The sequence below is a fragment of the Silurus aristotelis genome, assembly GCF_946808225.1.
Source record: "Silurus aristotelis genome assembly, chromosome: 10".
Classification (NCBI taxonomy): domain Eukaryota; kingdom Metazoa; phylum Chordata; class Actinopteri; order Siluriformes; family Siluridae; genus Silurus; species Silurus aristotelis.
In genome coordinates, this window is record NC_139583.1 from 16363944 (window position 1) to 16387799 (window position 23856).

A 23856-nucleotide genomic window follows, 5' to 3' on the forward strand; every position below is an offset into this window, starting at 1 on the left:
GGGAAGAAAGTGTTATTACTGAGGAAGAGTAGATAATAAACTTTCAGCAATCAAAATTTTCACAATGTCTCCAGATGCTAATTCTGTCTTTTGACAAATAGTACCTTTTTAACAATATGTTCCCCTGGAGTAATCACAAATACATGGCATAATTCCTTTTTTTAAACTTCTGAAAAAGTAACATATGTGTTGTTATAGGAATATCAATGAAAAGTAGAAAGAAAAACAATACGACTTTTGAGCTTCTACAGCTTTTTGATTTTTATTTCTTTGTAGTCACATCTGTGTGTATATCAGAGAAATATGTTTGTGTGTGACGTTTTCTATTAAACCAAGGGCACTGAAGATATTCCTCACTATCACCAAAGCCCATAAATACTCCAGACTTAAATTGAAGCAACACCATCTGTCAGTTATATGGCGCTATAACGGTTTTTAAGAAGTGTGGTAATAGAGCCATTTACCATTTAGTAAATGCACACACACACACACACACACACACACACACACACACACACATATATATATATATATATATATATATATATATATATATATATATATATATATATATATATATATATATATAAATCAGGTTATATTTCTGTCAGCTAGAAACAAGGATTTGATGTTCTCATTGGCAAAGACTCAGATAAACTGGAGTGCAGAACAAAGAAAAAAACAGGTTATTTTTGCCCCCTGATCTTTAACTGGTCAATCACTCACACACTGAAGTGGCATTCTTAAAATCCATATTTGTTTTATGAGAGCCATTTTATCCAACAGAACCCCAATGCTTTATTCCTCTATACAAATCAAATGCAAATATTTTTATTGATAAATAGTTGAATGGCTATAATGGTATCTTTAGCTTATGAGTGCTTTCTATGCAGCAAAACAAAGGCAGGATGAAAGTGCAGTATAACTACTCCCCCTGGTGTGCAACAGGAGAACTTAAACAAGGGCACACCGCCAGACAGACTGGACGCTGGTGAACCCAATAGGTTTTTGACAGTCTGGGTGAAAGTGGGGAGCCACCAGTTCATTTTTCAGCATATACAATTAAAGTTTCACATTGATGTGGGGAAATATTTCTCATCCTCTTGCATGTCTTCTTAAAAAAAAATCAGCATTTACAGTATTTCACAAAAGTGAGTACACACCTCACATTTCAGCAATCATTTTATTATATGTTTTCAAGAGACAATACTATAGAAATTAAAATCGGACACTCTTTACAGTAGTCAATGCGCAGCTCGTATATCAGTACAGATTTACTGTCCTCTAAAAATAACACAACATTTTGCTGTTATTTATGAATAACTGGAAAGAAAAAGTAAGTTCACCCTTAGTGGCCCTACGCTTGATCAAAAAACCTCTGAGCAAGGGTGCTGTGTATGAAGGTGTCACAGATAAAGTTCAGGAGCAGAGCAGGTTAAGCGATACAGAATGTCTACAAAGCACAAGTTTTCTAGACGCTCCATACAATCTGCCTCATTCCATCCCAACTTCTGTATTTAAGTCATCCCCTCAAGATCCCGCAACAAATACGTATGCAGTTCGTTTAGATACACTGCATCAATCTCAAAGCCAAGCCACACATATGTTAGACTTTGCTAAATTCATAGCACGTAGAGAGCTAGTGACCACTGGGATTACCAAGATTGATGATAATCCAGAAAACTTCAGAGCCTGGGAGTCTTCATTTATTGATGCCACACAAGACCTGCAGCTCTCAGCTAGTGAAGAGTTAGATCTGTTGGTTAAGTGGCTGGGGAAGGAAGTCAGATTATGTGAGGAGGATTTGAGCAGTGTATGTTACAAACTCACAAGCTGCCCTACGGTTGTCTTGGATGAGACTACGGGAATGCTATGCCACCCCAGAAGTGATTAAAAGTGCCTTATTTAAGTGCCTGGATAACTTTCCACGTCTACATCTAAAGGACAATTTAAAACTCAGGGAGCTTGCAGACCTGTTAAAGGAGGTACTTGCAGCAAAAGGAGATGCATATTTACCTGGATTGTCTTACCTTGATACCCCTCGTGGTATTAATCCTATAGTGGAGAAGTTACCAGCAAAGTTGCAGGAAAAATGGCTGTTTGCTGGCTCACACTTCAAGGAAGAAAGAAAGGTCAGATTCCCTCCATTCTTGTTCTTCACTCATTTCATTTGCAGTGAAGCTAAAGCAAGGAATGATCCCAGTTTTAAGCTTTCAAACAGTAGCGACGCAGGTGTGCGAAACATATAAACATTGCGCTAGCAGAGCCCCTGTGTTAGTGCAAAAGACAGATGTTTCTAAAAATGATGTGTCTGATCCAGTGAGCTTAAACAAGATTGTTAAGAGAGACTGGACGAAGCTCTGCCCTATTCACAACAAATCACATCCTCTGTGGAAATGTAGAGCCTTCAGGAAAAGGTCGTTGATGGAGCTCAAGAACCTCCTGAAAGAACCTAAGAGGTGTTTCAGGTGTTCCTCTCCCAATCATGTTGCCAGAGAATGTTTCGCAATCCTCAAATGTGCTGAGTGTGATTCAGATATAAATTGTACAGTCATGCATCCAGACATGGCTGCGCCTCTATTCCCACCTTCAATGCAAGAACCAGACACAGAACAACAATATGTCACTACACCTGAGATAACCTCCTGATGTATAGAAGTTTGTGGAGAAAGTGCTCCAATGCAATCCTGTGCAAAAATTTGCTTGGTGCGTGTATTTCCTCAAGAGCAACTGATACGAGCTACCAAGATGTATGCCATAATTGACGATCAGAGCAACCGCTCACTGGCCAAAGCAGAATTCTTTCGACTTTTTGGGATCCAAAGTGACCCCTCCCCGTATTTGTTGAGAACATGTGCTGGTTCCATGGAGACGTCTGGAAGAAAAGTGATTGGCTTCCAAGTAGAGACCTTGGATGGTAAGACATCTCTTGATCTGCCAACACTGATTAAGTGTAACGAGATAATGAGTAACAGATCTGAAATACCCACTCCGGAATTCGCTCTTGCTCATCCACATTCGAAATCTGTGGCACAGTTTATCCCAAAACTAGACCCCGATGCTCAGATCTTAGTATTGCTGGAAAGAGACATAATCCGAGTACAAAAGGTGTGACAACAAATCAACGGGCCTCATAATGCACCTTTTGCACAAAGGTTAGACTTAGGCTGCGTGATATTAGGTGATGTCTGCATTGACAAAGTTCATAAGTTGAGGGTTCCTGCCAAAGCCACATTAAAGTAAAGGAGAAATTGTGCCATGGCTGCAGGGCATAAGTCTGTTGTTTTTCCCTCTACTTTAAATCACGCTACTCATGATGTGCAAGCAGAAGACAAACTTGGGTTGAAAGTGTTTGACAGAACCAAATAGGATGAGACATTTTTAAAGATCATGCAAGCAGAGTTCTACCAAAATAAACAGAAAAGCTGAGTTGCTCCTTTGCCATTCAGGTCACTCAGACTATTAATCCTAAATAATCGGTGTTAGATTTTGATCATGCCCAAAACGAAACTTAATTCATGGAGAGATTTTCCATACAACCTGTGATGCTCCGTAGTGCCTTTCTGATATCAGGGAAGAAGAAATACACAGCACACAGAATGTAGCAATGTTTCCTCTCTTCAGTTTATTGCAGGTGGCAGACACGTATTTATACACAGAATGATACAGTCCACACACACACACACGAACACGCACACATATTGGGGAGAAAGCTGACCTTAAGTGTTTCCTGTTTAGACAAGAGGATATACCAGTCAGAGATTTATGAGCCCAGATAAGACTCTCTGTTTACCTTACAGACCAACATCCTATAGACACTGAACGGACATAGGAATGTGTGTGGGATAGTGTGAAAACAGTTTTAACACTAACAATGGCCACTTTAAATCATTTATGATTTAGCATCACACACCAAAACATAGGATGTTCATCCTGGGAACAGAAACTGCGAATTGAAAGATAAAGACAAACAAAAACATACAGATTCCATTTCATTCTTTCCCTACATGCATATAATCCTTCATCATCACCATTCAAATCGAGGCCTTTATGGCCTGTCTTACCATCGTCATCAACATACATAGTACAATTCCAACAACATACAAGAATCATTCCTAAAAGAAAATAGTGGTCAACACTCGTAAACAAATTCTTAATCTTTTCCAAAAACTTTGTTCAGCAGTTGTTTCACGTTCTCCAAGACATCATGAGACCATTGTTTCTCATTGTTTATTCAGTATGTCTATAATCAGTGATATAAGGTATACATAACAGTTTCTTCTCTGAATAATGTATTCAAAGAGAATAAAAAAGTTTGGAGTCTAGTTACATCTATGCACATATAGTTATAGAATTTAGACCTAGAGCGGGTATCAGGGTAAGCTAAACTAAACAGTTAAGTGAGTTTGATCTTCACCCCGGAGGTGGCCCCCTTTCTACTAAAAAGAAAAGATCTTTCCGTGGGCTCTCAACTGTTTCAGCCCTGAAAACTCACTTAGGCTGGCTTCTTAGGCCAACAGACCAATTAATGCATAGATTAAATGGGTGCTGTTTTGATCCTGCTTGCGCATATCCACTGTGGCTGATAATCAGTCAGAACTCCAGTTCTGGTTACGGCTAGGACAGTCGCTGGACCCAGATACTTCGGTTCACCGACCTTGATGGGCTTCAAACTTCTTATCAGGACCTGCTGATTAGGCACAAAAGGGTGTGTTGGCTTATCTGGGGGCAGAGGAAGAGTTAGTGAAACATCAACACTGATAGAATTCAATTTCTCAACCAGGGCAGAAACGTAGTCGTCCACCATCACTTCCAGGTTACCTAAGAAAGAAATGCCAGTGCGTCTCCTGACCCATGGGGTCATGAAAGGTTAGAACATAAAACTTTCAAAGGATTAGTTTTGTTAGAGATAGGGTTAGTTTTGTTAAAGATAGGGTTATTTTCATTTCTGTGAGTACTACCGGGAGAACAACAGTCCAATTTTGGCCTGTTTCAATGCAGGCTTCAGTAATACGGCTTATGGTTCTGTTTGTTCTCTCTACCACTCCAGCTGACTGTGGGTGATAGGGAATATTAAAATAACAATCAATTGCTAAACTTTTAGCCAAAAGTTGTCTTACCTTTGAAGCAAAAGGTGTGCCGTTATCACTTTCAATCACGCTAGGAATACCAAACCTAGAGATGATCTCTTTTGTTAATATTTTGACAACCGTTTTAGCATTCTCTGTCGCACATGCAAATGCTTCTGGCCACTTACTGAATCTGTCAACTATAACCAACAGGTATCTCAAATCTCCTACAGGTGGCATATGTGTAAAATCTATAGCCACTTTGGCAGGGAGTTGAACAGCTTTTAATAAGTCGCCTATGAGATTAAAATGTGCTCTGGGCTTTCCATCAGCTGTTTTAAAGTCTCTTTGCTTCCATGTTTCAGCAAAATCATGCACAACACCATAAGCATACTTAGAATCAGTGTATAAAGTCACTACTTTACCTTCAGACAACTGACATGATCTTGTAAGTGCGAACAATTCTGCAGCTTATGCTGATGTGTATGGGAATGATTTAGCTTCAACTATTACTTCAACTATCAGGTAATCTTACAACCGCATATCCACATAAATACACACTAGAAGGTTCTAAACATGAACATCTACATATAAGCAATCCCCCTCTTCCTGGGCCGTATCTAAAAGATCGGGCCTACAAGAGGTCTCACGTTCAATTTGTCTAAGGCAATCATGTGCGCCATCAAAACCATCTAAGTCAATATCGTCTAGCAGATCACGCAGAGCTACTACAGCTGAATGCGGCTGAGAAGAAGGCTTAATAGTTAAGTTTTCCGTTACCAAGAGTGTAGTTTCATAACCAGATCTACGTTGTGCTGTCATATGTTGTTTGTTGAGGTTGCATAAATTAGCTGTTACCTGATTTGAGGTGTACAGTATTAAAGGGTGTGACAGCACCGTTTTCTCAGCATCCCGGACCATCAGAGCCGCAGCAGCCACTGCACGCAAGCACGAAGGCAACCCTTGTGCTATCTTGTCTAAAGATTTGGAAAGATACGCAACAGGGCGATATCTGTCACCGTGTTCCTGGGCTAGAATCCCCACAGCCTTACCACCACGTTCGTGCACATAAACTAGAAAAGGCTCAGCATAATTCGGAAGACCTAGAGCTGGAGCAGACCGTATAGCCTTCTTGAGGGCAGCAAAACTGTCAGTCATTTCATGAGACCACAGAATGAGATGTGATGGAGGAGCTCTGTGATCAATAGCACTACGCAAACTTTATCATGCTGTGCGCAGTCAGGGATCCATGCTCGGCAGTAGTTCATCAGTCCCAAGAAGCTCTGCATCTGTGTCACAGTCAGAGGTCTTGAAAACCTAGTCACAAGCTGTACTCGGTCCTGTGTCATCTGCGTATTGAAGAATGCAGGTTGTTTCTGGCAGGTGTATATCAGCCAAAGTTCAGTTCACTACAGCGGAGAATACGGCTGGCGAGTCAACAAAGCCTCGAGGAAGACGTGTCCAGGTGAATTGACGTCTCCTACAGGTAAATGCGAAAAGCGGCTGCGTCTCTGAGGCCAAAGGGACACTGAAAAAAGCAGAACAAAGATCAATCACAGTAAAAAATCGCTGGTATAAAGTTAACAATGGTAGCTACATCGGGCACCAAAGGAGCTAACGGAATAACTAATTTATTAATCTCACGTAAATCTTGTGTTAGCCTCCAGCATTTTTTAATCTGCCTTTAAGACGGGATTAATCGGTGTGTTATACGGTGAATGCGTCTCGATCAAAACACCTTGTGACAATAAATTGTCAATAACTGAAGCAATGCCAACATTCTTCTCTACCGACAATGGATATTGTTGAACAAAAATCGGATGGTGTGTTTTCATGAGTGTATGATACTGTTTTACCTGGATTAAACCTGCCTCATCTTTGTGAGAGGCCCATAATTTAGGGTTAACTTCACCTAAACTTGGTTCATCAGGCAGGACCTCTGTGGCTCGGTCGAGAGCATGAAAACAGAAGGAAAAACAGTGAGACATTGGTTTCAAAAAACAGAATTTCCATTCCCATTTTGTGCATCATATCTCTTCCTAAAAGGCGAGTTTGGAATTATTGTAAAGCTATGATATAAATTTGTACCAGTCGGTGTCACCACAGGCAAAAGGTGAGTTACAGGACATGAAATTGGAACTCTATCTATTCCCTAATAGATGAACTTCCCCTTTTTCCTAGGACCTCCTCCTTGAGTTCTGTGCTGAGGCTGGAATGCACCACTTCCTGTTGCAGTGCAAAGCATAAAGGGTTAACTTAACCTGAAGCATAGCAGAAACCTCTAGCAGCATGTAAATCTCTATGGAAAAGTATCTAGATGTGACACAATTTCACTCCATAATGCCAAATGATCTAAATAAGGATTAGTCCAAAAACCAGCACAATTAAAATCTTTGGGATTATCTTCCAGCAGTAAGCGAGAAATGTTATGACCCATCATCTTTACACAGAACAAAGAACAGACACACAACACTTAATACACAGACAATACACACAACACATAACACTCAGACAATACAGCTGCGCAGGCACCAGGGAGATCACAGTCTTCAAACAAAAAGGAAATCCAGTCTCTCCAATTGGATCACAAATTTTGTAAATTAGGAGAAAAAAATAGACTTTAAAGCCAAAACAAGATTGAAGTCTTTTGAAAAATTTTAAAGTCTTTTCAAAATGTAAGTTTTTCTTTAGTTCCTTTTCTCACTTTTTTGTATTTTTCTTAAAACAATTAATTTTTCATTTATCTATTTTTTTTCGGGCATATAAAAAATTATCGTGGATTCTTTTGGATACTTCAGACAATATCGCCTGTATTAGACAGACCGTAAAAAACATCTTCTAATCTTGCATCTTACATCTAAGGTGAGGAAAACCAATGTCGCGACGAAATCATCCCACCAAAGGACATTATCATTAATTAAACAATTAATGCATAACCACGATACGAACACACATGCAGCCCTATTAGCGGGCAAACGGGACAATCACCGCAAACAAGGGAATACATTAAACTCACCTTGATGCGTGATCTCCCTCTGGATATTGTCGGAAAGCATCGGGACAATCGGGAACAAGTTTTGTCTCACCTCAGTTCTTTGTGGTGCATGCTGAGTAAAAATCGTTAGATGAAGGAACATTTTTCTGCCTTCATGAAGGAACTCTTCCAGAACCACCACTCAGAAAGAGCACCACCTATCCACGAGGATGAAGAATGTTGGTATTTACCCATTTCGGCCTGTATCATCCGCAAAAACCGGAAAAAATTTTAGTGGTATTTGATACCAGTGCACAAGGTATTTCTTTGAACAATGTGCTCCTCTCAGGCCCTGACTTAAACAACCTGCTGCTAGGTGTGCTAATACGGTTCAGGAAAGATCGCATTGCAGTTATGGAGGACATCCAACAAATGTTCTATGGTTTCCTGGTAAAAGAGGAACACAGAAACTATTTGACATTCCTCTGGTACAGCGACGGCAACTTGAGCAAGGAGGTGGTAGACTATCGTTTGAGGGTACATGTTTTTGGAAACAGCCCTTCTCCGTCAGTGGATATATATGGCCTATGGTTGGCTGCATGCAAGGTTACCAAGAGTGTGAAACTGTAACTTCACAGTTTGTTAACAGGCACTTCTATGTGGACAATGGCCTCATGTCTTTTCCAACAGAAGCCGAAGCAATCGACCTGCTCAAGCGCACTCTGGAATCGCTTTCCAATTCAAATATTAAGCTCCATGAGATAGCGTCAAATAGTGTCAAAGTCATGCAAGCTTTCCCACCGGAAGATCTGTACTGGGATATGAAAACAGATACTTTCACCTTCAGAGTTGCAGCAAACAACCAGTCCTACACTCATCGTGGAGTACACTCTTTTGTGAATAGCCTCTTTGACCCTTTGGGCTTCGTGGCACCAGTGACTATCAGGGGCAGAGCGCTAGTACGTAAGCTGACTAAAGAGGTACAAGATTGGGACACCGTTCTTCCTGAGGGAAAGAAAAACATGTGGGAGGAATGGAAAACCTCACTTCAAAATGTAAGTAACCTTCACATCTCACGCACATACTTACACCATTCGCTTCGAACACTTTATACACGGAGTTGTGTGTCTTTTGAGATGCCTCAAACTGGGCTATAGGGGCAGTAGCGTACCTCAGAGCTCTGAATGATGAAGGTGAGGTTAAAGTGGGATTTGTGATAGGCAAAGCAAAGCTGTCACCTCATCCTAAACCTTCAATCCTGAGCCTGCAGCTGTGCAGCGCAGTGCTGGCTTTAGAGCTGGCTGAACACATTCTTGATAAACTAGACCACAAGCCGAATGCAGTGAAATTTTATTGTGACAGCAAAGTGGTCCTAGCATATATTTACAATCAGTTCAGACGCTTCTTTATTTACATGCACAACCGGGTTCAGCAGAAACGCCAGTCGACCTTTCCAGACCAGTGGAGTTATGTGCCTACAGTTCAGAATCCAGCTGACCTGGCAACAAGTTCGGTAGTTCCGTCAAAGCTGAATGACACCATATGGTTCAAAGGACCCATTTTCCTCTACCATCCACCCCAAGCGCAGCAGTGTGAGTCCTTCAAACTGGTTAATTCGGAAACAGATGCAGAAATCAGACTTTGTATAACCAGCTTCATCACTTGAGTTGGAGGAAGCCTCTTTCCAGAATGGTTTTAACACTTTTCTACCTGGGAATCTTTGCAGAGAGCAATTTCTTTTCTGATTCATCAGGCACGTTCTAACAAGTTAAGTTCAATTAGCACATCACATGTATGTAAAGGATGGCATCAGTGCAGTAACATACGCATACCTGAAGAGCAAAGAGACTAATACTTCTGCACACACAGAAATAACTATATCCAGAGGAATATACTGCACTGCAGAGAAATGAACAAGTTTCACATTCAAGTGCACTATGGAATCTTGACCCCTACATTGATGACGGTCTGAAAGAATCCAGTCATCCTCCCAAAGCAATGCCATGTTGCTAAGCTGTTGGTGAGATATTACCAATCCAAAGTGTACCATCAAGGGAGATAGTACACAGAAGGAGCAATCCGACTGGCTGGCTTGTGGATTGTTGGGGGGAAAAGACTGATAAACTTTATCCTTCATTGTTGTGTTCTATGCCGCAGACTCAGAGGAAAGCAAGTTGTTCAAAAGATGGCAGATCTTCCTCCTGAGCACCTCAGTACATCTCCTCCATTTACGTATGTAGGGTTAGATGTTTTTGATCCATGGACAGTGGTCACTCAATGCGAGTACACGAGCAGTACACACAGAGGTCATAGAGTCTATGAACACTGCCAGTTGCATCAATGCGCTGCGTAGGTTTTTTGCTGTGAAAGGACCAGCAAAACGGCTTACATCAGACAGGGGAACCAACTTTATTGGAGCAAGTCAAGACCTGGGCATTCAACCAGCATGAGAACAGCTGTACTTGGGAATTTAATCCTCCACACGCTTCCCACATTGGAGGAGCATGGAAACGCATGATCGGTGTAAACCGGTATGCTGTTGCAGAAGAAACACACTTACTTAACTCATGAGGTATTTTGCACTCTGATGGCAGAGGTGTCAGCTATCATGAATGCTAGACCTTTGGTTCCTGTCAGATCCGTATTCTCCACGCATACTCCATGCATACTCACTCCAGCAATGCTCTTAACCCAGAAGCCTGGAGTACTTTTCCATTAGAGAGCTACACTGAAAAAGACCTAACGTGAATGTGAAATCATTCTTAAGGCCTATTTCTGATGTGATCTTACTGCTAGCCAAGGAAGACTAAGTAAGATCAACCACAAACTGTTATAATGGCAATAATAATGCCAGTGGAGTGTTCTGCCTGATGGATATTTACATTTATTAATATTATATTTCTCATGAACTTTTAACGTTCTATATAAGTTTAATTGTGAGTAAAATTGTGTAAACCATGCATGGGACTAATAAAGGAGCAAGGTGCTCATATCCTGGCTCTTGAACAGAGTTTGGCTTGCTGTTGATTTATATTGCACGCTCGGGAAGCAAAAGATATAAGGAGAACAGTAAACCACTGCTGTTCACTCTGCTGACAATGCACAGCTCGAATCACATCAAGTTGAGATGTGAACATCATGGATATCGTCAAGAGCACCAAATTCCTTGGTGTTCATTTGGCAGAGAACTTCACTTGGTCACTCAACACCCAGCTCAATCACCAAGAAAGCCCAGCAGCATCTCTGCTTCCTGAGAAGGCTGAGGAAAGCCCATCCCCCCATCCTGACAACGTTCTACAGATGGGGACCATTAAGAGCATCTTTAGCAGCTGCATCACTGCCTGGTTTGGGAACTGCACCGTCTCAGATCGCAAGACCCTACAGAGAATAGTGAGGACAGCTGAGAAAATCATCGGAGTCTCTCTCCCTGCTGTAATAGACATTTACACCACATGCTGCATCTGCAAAGCCAACAGCATTGTGGACGACCCAACACAGCCCACACACACACTCTTCACCCTCCTGCCATCAGGGAATTGGTTCCGAAGCATTCAGGCCACCACATCCAGACTGTGCAACTGTTTATTCCATCAAGCCATCAGATTTCTCAACACAAAACTGAGCTAAAACTCACTCAACTGTGTGACTAATCTGTACAACCCGGACTCAACACACAGCTCTGTCTTTTCTGTTATGTAGCTTTATGTTGTCTATGTAGCACCAGCGTCCTGGAGGAACGTTGTTTAATTTTAAGGTGTACTGCGTCATATGGTTAAACTTAGTGACTTAGTTTAGACCACAGGACATTGTTCCAGGAAATCCTGATCTTGGAGAGATTGTCTTCAGCAAACTGTTTGCAGGCTTTCTTGTGAGTCATCTTCAGAAGAGGCTTCCATCTGGGACAACAGCCATGCAGACGGACTTGTTGCAGTGTGTGGCATATGGTCTTAGCACTGACAAGCAGACCTTCCGCTTCTGCAACCTCCAAACCAATGCTGGCAGCACTCATGCGTCTGATTTCTGAAGCCAGTTTCTGCACCTGATGCACAGCGTGAGGACTCAACTTCTTTGATCAACCCTTGCAAGGCTGGTTTCGAGTGAAACCCACCTTGAAAACCTCTGTATGACCCTGGCAACTGTACTGTAACTTAGTTTCAGGATGTTATCGATCTTCTTATAGCCCAGGCAATCTTTCTGGAGAGCAACAATTCTAATTGTCAAGTCAAGAAGCTTTTATTGTAATTTCAACCCTATATAGCTGATGCAATACACAGTGAAATGAGTATGTGAAACAACATAAATCTACATAAAAGAATACAGAGGATTAAGTAAGTTGCCTGGCCACATAAAGTCAATACTTTGCAACCTGGTGCAAATAGTGCAAGACAAGACAGTGTAGGACAAATACACAAAATAGTGCCACCGGTAAACCTACTGTAAATTATACAGTACAGTGTGCAAAAGAGGAGTGTATAAAGGATTGTGCTTGTAATTAAACAAAAAATGTAAACACAAAAAGCTGTGCAAAACAGCAATAGCAGCAGTCAAATGGATGTGCAAAAAATAATATTAAAACAATATAATATAATATGGGTGGTACTGAAGACAAGAATGTGTGAAATTAATGAGTGTGTGTTTGAGTTCAGATTTGTAGCAGTTCTGCACATTCCCTGAACACTCTGCCAGGAGTGTTATCTGGTTCAGCATACTTCTGTAAGTTAACTGCACCTCAAACTGGGTGTATAGGTCATTCAGTCCACAATCACAGACCCAATCGGTGAAGTTGTCTTGTAGTTTGTGATTGCCTGGATACCCTGCCACATGTGCCGGGTGTCTCCGATGTCCTGGAAGTGGGCGTGAATTCTTTTGGCATGTGCGTGATTTGCCTTTCTGATGGCACGGGTCACTTTGGCCCTTGCTGTATTTGAGGTCATCTTGTCCCCTGCTCTGAAGGCGGAGTCTCTAGATTTTAGCATCTATCATCCACGGTTTCTGGGTGGAGCGTGTGGTGATGGTCTTGGAGATGGTCACATCATCAATGCACTTGCCGATGTAGCTGGTCACTGATGATGTGTACTCCTCCAAGTTGATGAAATCATCGCGGTTGTTTGCAGCCTCCCAAAACATGTCCCAGTCAGTGCATTCAAAGCAGGCCTGAAGAGCAGACATCCTATTGAGCTGGTCTGTATGCTGGGGTGAGGCTTTGCGATGTATGCACCCTGGATGTTTGTGTAAAGATGTTTTTCCCTTCTGGTTCCAAAGTCCACATTCTAATTAAATTTAGGGAGCACAGTCCTGAGATTTGCATGGTTGAAATCTCCAGCGACAATAAACAATCCATCAGGGTGTGTGTTCTGCTGTTTGCTAATGGTCCGTAGAGTACACAGAGCACCTTCACGTTAAATAAAAAGGTCTACATCTCACAACCATAAACTCAAGTCAAGTCAAGTTTATTTCTATAGTGCTTTTTACAACAGACATTGCCTCAAAGCAGCTTTACATAATTCAACAGTTAATGTGAACGATGTGTAATTATCTCTGATGAGCAGGCCATGGTGACTGTGGCAAGGACAAACTCCCTAGATGTTATGAGGAAGAAACCTTGAGAGGAACCAGACTTAGGAGGGACCCCATCCTCATCTGGATGTCCAACACCTTGGTGGTTTCTTACATCAACCAATAAGGAGGTCTGCGCCTACGCACCCTGTACAGGCTGCCACACCAGATCCTCCTGTGAGCCCAGAGGAGGTTTATCTCAGTAAGAGCAGCTTACATCCCGGGTTGGTTGATAGGAGCAGCAGACACCATCAAGACTTGTCGCACTATCCCCTCTGGTTCTCCCCCCTAATTCTCCAGCCCCACTGGGGCTGGACACCATGGATTAGGCATGGCCGAGACTGCCTCTGTATGCCTTCCCCCTGTTGCGCTGCTTACGAGAGTTCTGAAGAGAGTTCACTGGGACAGAGTCCATCTCCTCTTGGTTTTAAGGCAAACCATGGTTCGCGGACCTGGTAGCGCTCCTCGACTACCCTCCTTGTGAGATTCCAACGAGGAGGTATGTCCTCTCCCAGGTCATGGGGCCATAGTCAGGTCAAGTCAAGTTTATTTCTATAGCGCTTTTTACAACAGACATTGTCTCAAAGCAGCTTTACAGAAATTAATAGTCAAGGTGAATGGTGTGCATTTATCCCTGATGAGCAAGCCATGGCAACTGTGGCAAGGAAAAACACTGGAGAGTGAGAACTAACATGAGCACTGGAGTGTGTGATTATAAGTAATGTTCTTTCTACAGTCTTATACAGTCTTTATGGTTAGAAAACTGGGAGCTACTGAGCAACTCATAAAATAGTTTAACATTTGTGATCATCACAGATCCAACACCAGCTTCTCCATGCCAGAGCCTTTAAACACTCCAAGAGGTCCAATGTCAAAACTCCACACATGAAGTGGGATCCAATTGGCACTGGTACGTCTCTAGATGGTTTGGGATGTTTGCGAGTTCGGCATCTACTTCTTTAAAGGTTTATAATCTTTATTAGGTGGGACGTGACTAGAGCTGGCCAAACCTCAGGATGCCTCAGGATGGGGAGAGAAAGAGAAGCAGTGTAGAGAAATTAGCATAGCTGCTGTTCATGATATTAACAGCACAAGTTGATAATGTGCATGTGATCAGATGTTCTGGAGCACAAGGTTATGATGTGAGACGTATTTTATGTGTAGGCTTTGCTAAAAAGATACGTTTATAATCTGCACTTAAAATGGGAGAGTGTGTCTGAGCCCCGAACACTGTCAGGAAGACTATTCCAAAGTTTAGGAGCTAAATGTGAGAATTATCTACTGCTTTTAGTGGACTTTGCTATTCTAGGAACTACTAGAAGTCCAGAGTTTTGAGATCTCAGGGAGCATGATGGAACACATTTTTCAGATACCTGATTTGTAGTTAATTTAGCTACTATACTGAAAAAGAACCTGGGATTGTTTTTGTTGTTTTCTATGAGTGTGCTCAGGTGTTCAGCTCTAGAGTTCGGCATCTACTTCTTTAAAGGTTTATAATCTTTATGAGGTGGGACTAGACTAGAGCTGGCCAAACCTCAGGATGCCTCAGGATGGGGAGAGAAAGAGAAGCAGTGTAGAGAAATTAGCATAGCTGCTGTTCATGATATTAACAGCACAAGTTGATAATGTGCATGTGATCTGATGTTCTGGAGCACAAGGTTATGATGTGAGACGTATGTTATGTGTAGGCTTTGCTAAAAGGATACGTTTATAATCTGCACTTAAAATGGGAGAGTGTGTCTGAGCCCCGAACACTGTCAGGAAGACTATTCCAAAGTTTAGGAGCTAAATGTGAGAATTATCTACTGCTTTTAGTGGACTTTGCTATTCTAGGAACTACTAGAAGTCCAGAGTTTTGAGATCTCAGGGAGCATGATGGAACACATTTTTCAGATACCTGATTTGTAGTTAATTTAGCTACTATACTGAAAAAGAACCTGGGATTGTTTTTGTTGTTTTCTATGAGTGTGCTCAGGTGTTCAGCTCTAGCAGCTTTTAGCGTCTGTCTGTAGCTGAGCATACTGTCTTTATACGCAATTCTAAATACCTCCAATTTAGTTTTCCTCCATTTTCTCTCTAGATTATGGGCTGTTCTCTTGAGGGCATGCGTGTGACTATTATACCAAGGTTCATGTGCTTGTGTTTAACCACAAAAGAGTTTAATAAGTCCACAAATGATAATCCTAGGGCATCGTTTGCATCATCTACATGAATATTAAAATCTCCTACAAGCAGCACTTTATTAAAATTGATTAGGAGGTCTGAAAGAAAACAAGCAAACTCTTGAAGAAAAACAGTGTAGGGCCCTGGGGGTCTATACATGGTGGCCAGAGCGAGAGATAGGGTGTAGACTCGTTTAGACCCATATAATCATCTGGTTTAATCCAGGTCTCAGTGAGACTGAGCGCATCGAGATTATTATGTGTGATCATCTCATTTACAATCAGTGCTTTGGGTGCAAGTGACCTAATGTTTAAAAGACCAACATTTAGAACTTTTTTGTGTTTGCTTATCTGGTATTTTTCAGTTTTAAATGCAATAAGATTATTTCTGGATCTTGTGTATTTAATTCTTGGTTTTACAACACGAGTTTCTAGAAACTGGGCTGTGTGCTCACTTGTAACTATTTGGTTTGTTGTATAAATGTTCTCATAGTCGTAAATTGCCTGATGTCTTACCAGTCACATGGTGTGAAGTATCCTAGAGATGTTATCTGATAAAACTGCTGCTTCAACTCTGCTTGGGGTGCAGGCCATCAGGGCGGAAGAACCTAGGATGCTCCCAGAAACAGTTCCAGTTATCAACAAAGAGAAGTTTGTGCTCTCAACATCATGACTGTAACCATTAATTTAGTGCAAAAAGTCAACTAAACTTAAGTGGGAAGAGGTCCTGACACTATGATACTCATTGTGGGTGATGTGCTGCGTACCGTCTCCACCAGGATCCTGAAATCCCTCTTTAAGATCTCCGTTTGCCTCAGCCTGGTGTCGTTCGTTCCCGGCATGAAGAACAACAGCTTCGAAGTTCTCATTCAGAATCGCGGGTACCTGCGCAGCGACATCGAGAACACGAGCACCAGGAAAACAGAGAGTGTGCACCTTACCGTTGGCTCCAGTAGCGCGGACATCTCCAAGATTCACGGTATGGCGTTCCGTCTCGCGGAGAGGTGTGAAGCGGTTCTCGGTTGAGATCTCGAAGGCTGGTGGTGGTGGCGGGGGAGACATCCTCGAACGGGGCTTGGCTCGTGTCTTCCGCTGCTGCAGCATCCAGAGTCTGTGGTGCCCCAGTGCTGGAGTGAACGATAGCTGGAAGGGCTGCGTTGTAGTTGCGCTGGGCAGGGAGACACGCGGAGTTGAGGTGCTGGGAGCGTTAGGTTCAACCCGGGAATTTACCTGGGACGAGTGAGTGTCCACCCAGGATGTTTCCAGCGCCGCTGGAAGACAAAAACAATTTAGGATTATTAAAAGAGGAAATAAGGATAGATAATTAGTAAAGTTTGTTTGAAAATGCCGAGAGAAATACAAACACGGAACTCGCGGCAAACAAGTCAAACACAGGAAGCTACGTCACCACCCATAGTCCACTCCCACCCGGAGTTGTGAAGGCTGTGGCTGTGGCTCCGATGTTCTGGCCTCTCCACCGCGGTGGTAGAGACCATTCTCCACTCCAGAGCTCCCTCCTGCTCTCTGAAGAGAGTCAGAGATCTGCAGGCCCATTATGTGGCCCCCTTCTTTCTGGAGTTTACTTCAGGTGTGGCCAGTGCCTTTTTGTACCCTAGAACAGGTTACATCCCCAAGGTGCCCTCGGTCATCCCACGACCTGTAAGTTTACAGGCATTCTACCCTCCTCCATTTCAGGCCCCAGACTAGGAGAAACTGAACCAGCTGTGCCCAGTATGCGCACTGGACACCTACGTCCACAGGACAAGTCCCTGAAGAAAGTCCGACCAACTGCTCATCTGCCACAGCCCTCGAAGAAGAGACCTTCCTGCTAATAAGCAGATGTATCATTGATGCCATTGCATCCTCTTATGAGTCCTCGTCACGTCACCCTGTGGTTGAGGCCCGCGTTCAATTTTAACTAATTACACATGTTATTTTAGAGCATGGACAACGCGGTCACATTCCCAAAGCTATCCGACGCAGCGTCTCATTTCCCTCAGGGAACAGGGGTTACATACGTAATATAGAGTATACGTTTAATACTCTAATCAACATAAGCATGGACAAATGTGGATGCTTAACATCTATCTATCTATCTATCCATCCATCCATCCATCCATCCATCCATCTATTATATATATATATATATATACAGTGGGTACGGAAAGTATTCAGACCCCCTTAAATTTTTCACTCTTTTTTATTTTGCAGCCATTTGCTAAAATCATTTAAGTTCATTTCTTTTCCTCATTAATGTACACATAGCACCCTATATTGACAGAAAAACACAGAATTGTTGACACTGTTGCAGATTTATTAAAAAAGAAAAACTAAAATATCACATGGTCCTAAGTATTCAGACCCTTTGCTCAGTATTTAGTAGAAGCACCCTTTTGATCTAATACAGCCATGAGTCTTTTTGGGAAGGCTGCCACAAGTTTTTCACACCTGGATTCAGGGATCCTCTGCCATTCCTCCTTGCAGATCCTCTCCAGTTCTGTCAAGTTGGACGGTAAACGTTGGTGGACAGCTATTTTTAGGTCTCTCCAGAGATGCTCAATTGGGTTTAAGTCATTGCTCTGGCTGGGCCATTCAAGAACAGTCACGGAGTTGTTGTGAAGCCACTCCTTCGTTATTTTAGCTGTGTGCTTAGGGTCATTGTCTTGTTGGAAGGTAAACCTTCAGCCCAGTCTGAGGTCCAAAGCACTCTGGAGAAGGTTTTCGTCCAGGATATCCCTGTGCTTGGCCGCATTCATCTTTCCCTTGATTGCAACCAGTCGTCCTGTCCCTGCAGCTGAAAAACACCCCCACAGCATGATGCTGCCACCACCATGCTTCATTGTTGAGACTGTACTGGACAGGTGATGAGCAGTGCCTGGTTTTCTCCACACATACCGCTTAGAATTAAGGCCAAAAAGTTCTATCTTGGTCTCATCAGACCAGAGAATCTTATTTCTCACCATCTTGGAGAACTCTATGCGGGTTTTTCATGTGTCCTGCACTGAGGAGAGGCTTCCGTCGGGCCACTCTGCCATAAAGCCCCGACTGGTGGAGGGCTGCAGTGATGGTTGACTTTCTACAACTTTCTCCCATCTCCCGACTGCATCTCTGGAGCTCAGCCATAGTGATCTTTGGGTTCTTCTTTACCTCTCTCACCAAGGCTCTTCTCCCCCGATAGCTCAGTTTGGCCAGTTGGCCAGCTCTAGGAAGGGTTCTGGTCGTCCCAAACGTCTTCCATTTGAGGATTATGGAGGCCACTGTGCTCTTAGGAACCTTAAGTGCAGCAAAAAAAATTTTGGAACCTTGGCCAGATCTGTGCCTTGCCACAATTCTGTCTCTGAGCTCTTCAGGCAGTTCCTTTGACCTTAATGATTCTCATTTGCTCTGACATGCATTGTGATCTGTAAGGTCTTATATAAACAGGTGTGTGGCTTTCCTAATCAAGTCCAATCAGTATAATCAAAAATTTCTGGACTCAAATGAAGGTGTAGAACCATCTCAAGGATGATCAGAAGAAATGGAGAGCACCTGAGTTAAATATTTGAGTGTCACAGCAAAGGGTCTGAATACTTAGGACCATGTGATATTTCAGTTTTTCTTTTTTAATTAATCTGCAAAAAGGTCAACAATTCTGTGTTTTTCTGTCAGTATGGGGTGCTATGTGTACATTCATGAGGAAAAAAAATTAACTTAAATGATTTTAGCAAATGGCTGCAATATAACAAAAAGTGAAAAATTTAAGGGGGTCTGAAAACTTTCCGTACCCACTGTATACATACATACATTTTTTTTATTTTTTTTTTTAATGGAAATCACTGCATGGGTTCATTAGCACCTCCAGAAATCTTTATCTGTAAACATAGTGCCATGTCATCCTTAAGTGCACACCTAAGTTTGCAGTGCGTGCTTCCGGATCTGCGACCATCTTGCCGTTTTTTCCCCATGCCAAACAGTATTTAAGGACACCAAAATCAGTAACTCACTGCCAGATTATCTCAACATCTTTGCGGGTCCCTAACATTATTCTTGCCATCCTGTCTGCTCTGGTTCCTGTTTCCAATCCCTGCCTCGGATTACTGTACTGCCCTGCTTTTTTCTGCCCTGTTACTGGTTTGAACTATTGACTTGTTTTTGCTCTGCCTTTGTTGCTTGGTTTGCTGTGCCTGAATTTCAGACTGTCTTTTGGATTCTAATTTTGTTTCTTCTTATATTGCTTTGTCTACCCGCTCCTGTTATTTTAGACTCAATTTTGGCGCTAAGGATTTGGAACTGTTTTTTCAGTGTTTTTACCCCTGCCTGTTACTTTTATTAAATTATTGTTTTCACCATACCCATGATGCATCCTGCATTTGGAACCTCCCAGTCACATTCCTGATAGAATAATCTGGCCTTGCTTTGCAATTCTTACACCCCTGGAATCTTGAAGGAAGTTCCAAAAGTGTTAAGTACTTGATGGCTGTTTTTCCTTTACTCTGAACCCATCTCAAATAGATTAACATTGGGTGATTGTGTAGGTCAGATCAGTTCATTCAATTCAATTTTGTTTTTGTATAGTGCTTTTAACAATGAACATTGTCCCAAAGCAGCTTTACAGAGCTTTAAATGTTTATGAAGTTTGAATTTATTTATTATTGAATTTATTTTTGTGCCTTCAAGTTTGTTTCTTATATTTTGAACTTAATTTTCATTAGCAAGCCTGTGGTGACAGTGCCAAGGAAAAATTCAGATTCTTGAATCTATACGCTGTTCATTTCAAGCCATCCTCAGCTGCACAGAGTGATCTCCAGTTGTACAGAACCCATCCATAAACTGATGCAGCAGTCAATCACTCTCCTTCTTTTAGAAAATGACTCGTACATGCCTTTTTCTAGGCATCTGTCTGCACTCATTCACAGTGTTGTGCAGTAACGCGTTACTTTTTACAGTAACTAATTTTTACTTTTACTTTTACCGTTACCGTATGGTGCGTTACCCGTTACTTTTTTTAATGAATTATTTTCGACTGAAGTGTAGACTACAGCCTAACTTGCTTACAGCAGCGTCGCACTGTGGGATTGGTGGATAAACCACTGTAAACAGGAAGAAGACGCACTGTGGGCGTGTCTCCGTTTATTCAGGTCTGTGCGGCATTAATGGCGAGTCGAGGCGAGAGCAAGACGACTTTCTCAAAGTGGAAATATGCTCATTATTTCACTTTAGTTGAGTATAAAGACAAAAACTTTTAAGTCAAATGTAAGTTGTGTCTTTCTGGTTCGAAGCTCGTATCTACTGCGATAAACAGCAACTCCAATCTGTTGAAACACCTCCAGAAACTCCATGCCTGAGGAGCTAGTAGCTAGAAGCTAACCCGGTGTTCTGTTCTACATTGTTGATAGTTTTCATACTTAAGCTGTGAAAGGAACATTTTTAAGAGCTCAACATAACAGCAGAAGCCACTTTAGTTTTTGATTGTGAATACATTATTCAGTTTGTTTTGGTATTTATTTCAGAAATCCTTGTGATATATTCAGTTTGTGCTGGTCTGACTTCAATAAAATAGTGTTTAAAAATTACTTTGTGTTTAAGTCAGTTTTGTGTTTGTATAAACCATAACGCATAAAAGGGCATTAATGGGAACATTAAAGAAGGTTCTTTACAGATGAGCTACTGCTCAGTTGTTGAAGGAGTTAATGCTGTTTATGCTCAATTAGTCAGTGCTGTTTTGGCAGCAAAAGGGGGACCAAAAAATATCAGACAGATAATCATAATTTTATGCCTGATCAGTGTATAACATGCTCAATATTTTCTTTAATAATCAATGATTAAAAGAATGCTGAAGATTCTGCATGTTTTAGAACAATATTTGTATCAACTTGATCACTGAATATACACACATGCAGCAAATCTACTGCACTCTGTGTAAAAATAGTGCTCAATGTTTATAAAAAGTTGCAATCCCTTTTCATGTGTGCCCTGCAGTTCTGTTCATTTCTGCGATGTGATCAGAAGCTAACTGTAATCCCAAATCAATGTAGCAGACTGTTGACATTAACTACAGTCCAAATCCATCCTCAAAGCTCTCATTCTTACTACGGAATTTCATGGAACCACCCAAGGCGTTGATGAGAAACCTTCGCCAGCTGCATAGAGTGGCCTCCAAAAGAAGAGAACACTATCCAGATGCAGGCGTGGACGAAGTGGGAAGATCTGCAGAGGGAAGAGGGGCAGGAACAGTGGTCACTAGAACCTCATGAATGTCTAACTCAACTGAGAGAGAGCAAAAGAGAGAGAAATAGAAAGAGAGAGAGAGAGAGAGAGAGAGAGAGAGAGAGAGAGAGAGAGAGAGGGGATGGGTGACAGGAAAAGAAGGATAAGGATTATTATGTGTCTTAATTGTTGTATGAAGTGATCTCTGGGATAAGAGACGACCCACCACACCACCATCAACAAACCTGAGTGAACATGTGAGAGAGATGGGACGACAGCATACAAATATCCCAGTTCACCAAACACTCAATATCCATGATCTCTCCAGGTCTGCTCCTTTACCTAAGAAAAGCAAGCATCCAACAATCATAGATGTCAGTCATGTCTGTCAAATCATGTTTCACCTTTAATGTAAGCACCAATCCTATTGTGGTTTAGCTGGATCTAAATGCCCCACCTTAAAATAAAAAATGCGATACATTACTAACGTAGAGAATTTAGCTTGCAAAAAGGGAAATATTTATAAGTAAATTACAAGGGGTTATAATTACTCATAAATATTTAAATTAAGTTGTTGAAATAACGGTCATGAAATTAACGTTACAATTATTTGGTCTGTTCTTCCACCAAACGGACAGTATAATCTTTTATTAATTCTATAAAAGGGGTATCTCCCCGGCCAACCCAGGTGAAAAAGAAATATACTTAAGTTGCAATTTTTTAGATGCACTTATTATATTTTTATTATACTATACTAAGTGCATATTAAATGTGTTATTTTGGAACAACTTCAAGTATATTAAGTGATAATTAATTAATCTATGATTAAGATAAATTTAAAGGTATTAGCAATATATTTTAATATACTTAGTTGTGTTAAAATGGAACAACTTTATGTATATTTTGTGTAATTTAAGTGTACTTCTTTAAATTATATTTATAATATACTTTAATTCTATACTTGAAGTACAGGTGATTATAAGCTTCTTATTTAATGTGTTCCCAGTATATTTACATCATAACTAGGATTGTATTAGCAGAACAGATTTGATAAATGATTCAGAATTATATTAATATATTTTTATTGTATAAAAAAATACAGTGCAATATACACCTTTAGTACAAATTTTGTCAAAATTGTATCAAATGCACACAGTCACAAAAAATCGATAAAACTTTAATATACTAATACTACTAATTTAGTAATCTGCACAAACAGCTAAAATGTACTGAAAAACGTACTTAGTGCAGAAGCAAAGTGCATTTTCAGAAAACAAGCAAATAACAAAAACACAAAAAAACAAAAACAGTGGTTGAATGGACACTATTTAAAACAAACATAAATCAAACATATCCTCACGGTGCAGAGCCACTTTTCTTTGAACAGGCCTCATTGTTACATTTTCTCCGAATGAGGGCTCGCACCTCAGACACTGTGGTACTTGGAAATTATTTTATTACAGTGTCTGTGAAAAGATAAAAATAAATTTTTTAAATACAAAAGCAAAGTTTACCACTTTTTTTTTTTTTACTTTGTATTGCAATACAATATGAAGTAATGATATTTTTATGAATTTTCTAATTTTTCAAGACGATAAAGTGAAATGTTCTACATTGCACCCAATATAATACATATTCAAAACATGATGAGACATGAAAATAAAAATATTCATGTAAATTTAGAATAGGAGTTTACATAGAAAATATGTAAAAAAAAAAATTGCAAAATCATTAAGTCTTGCTGAACCATTATGGGGTCTACACAGCATTTCACAGTATGACAACAAAGCCGATGAACTGTGTTTAAGTACAAGTACCCAGCCTACAATTACTGTATAATAATATAATACACAAATTTTAAATGTTTTAATTTTTATCATTAATATTAATTACATTACATGTAGGTAGA

General features: G+C 41.0%; 3 protein-coding genes across 3 annotated transcripts in view; 1 reads left to right on the forward strand and 2 right to left on the reverse strand.

Annotated features, from left to right (window-relative positions):
- The window catches only part of LOC310732344 (uncharacterized protein), a 337655-nt gene that overhangs the window by 138666 nt on the left and 175133 nt on the right, over window positions 1-23856 (forward strand). The window lies entirely within an intron of this gene.
- Window positions 1-23856, reverse strand: part of LOC310732693 (uncharacterized protein) — a gene marked incomplete at its 3' end in the record, with an annotated part of 144252 nt that overhangs the window by 71083 nt on the left and 49313 nt on the right. The gene's annotated exons all lie outside the window — the stretch shown is intronic.
- LOC310732306 (uncharacterized protein) overlaps window positions 1-23856 on the reverse strand; it is a 1052581-nt gene that overhangs the window by 43019 nt on the left and 985706 nt on the right. The window lies entirely within an intron of this gene.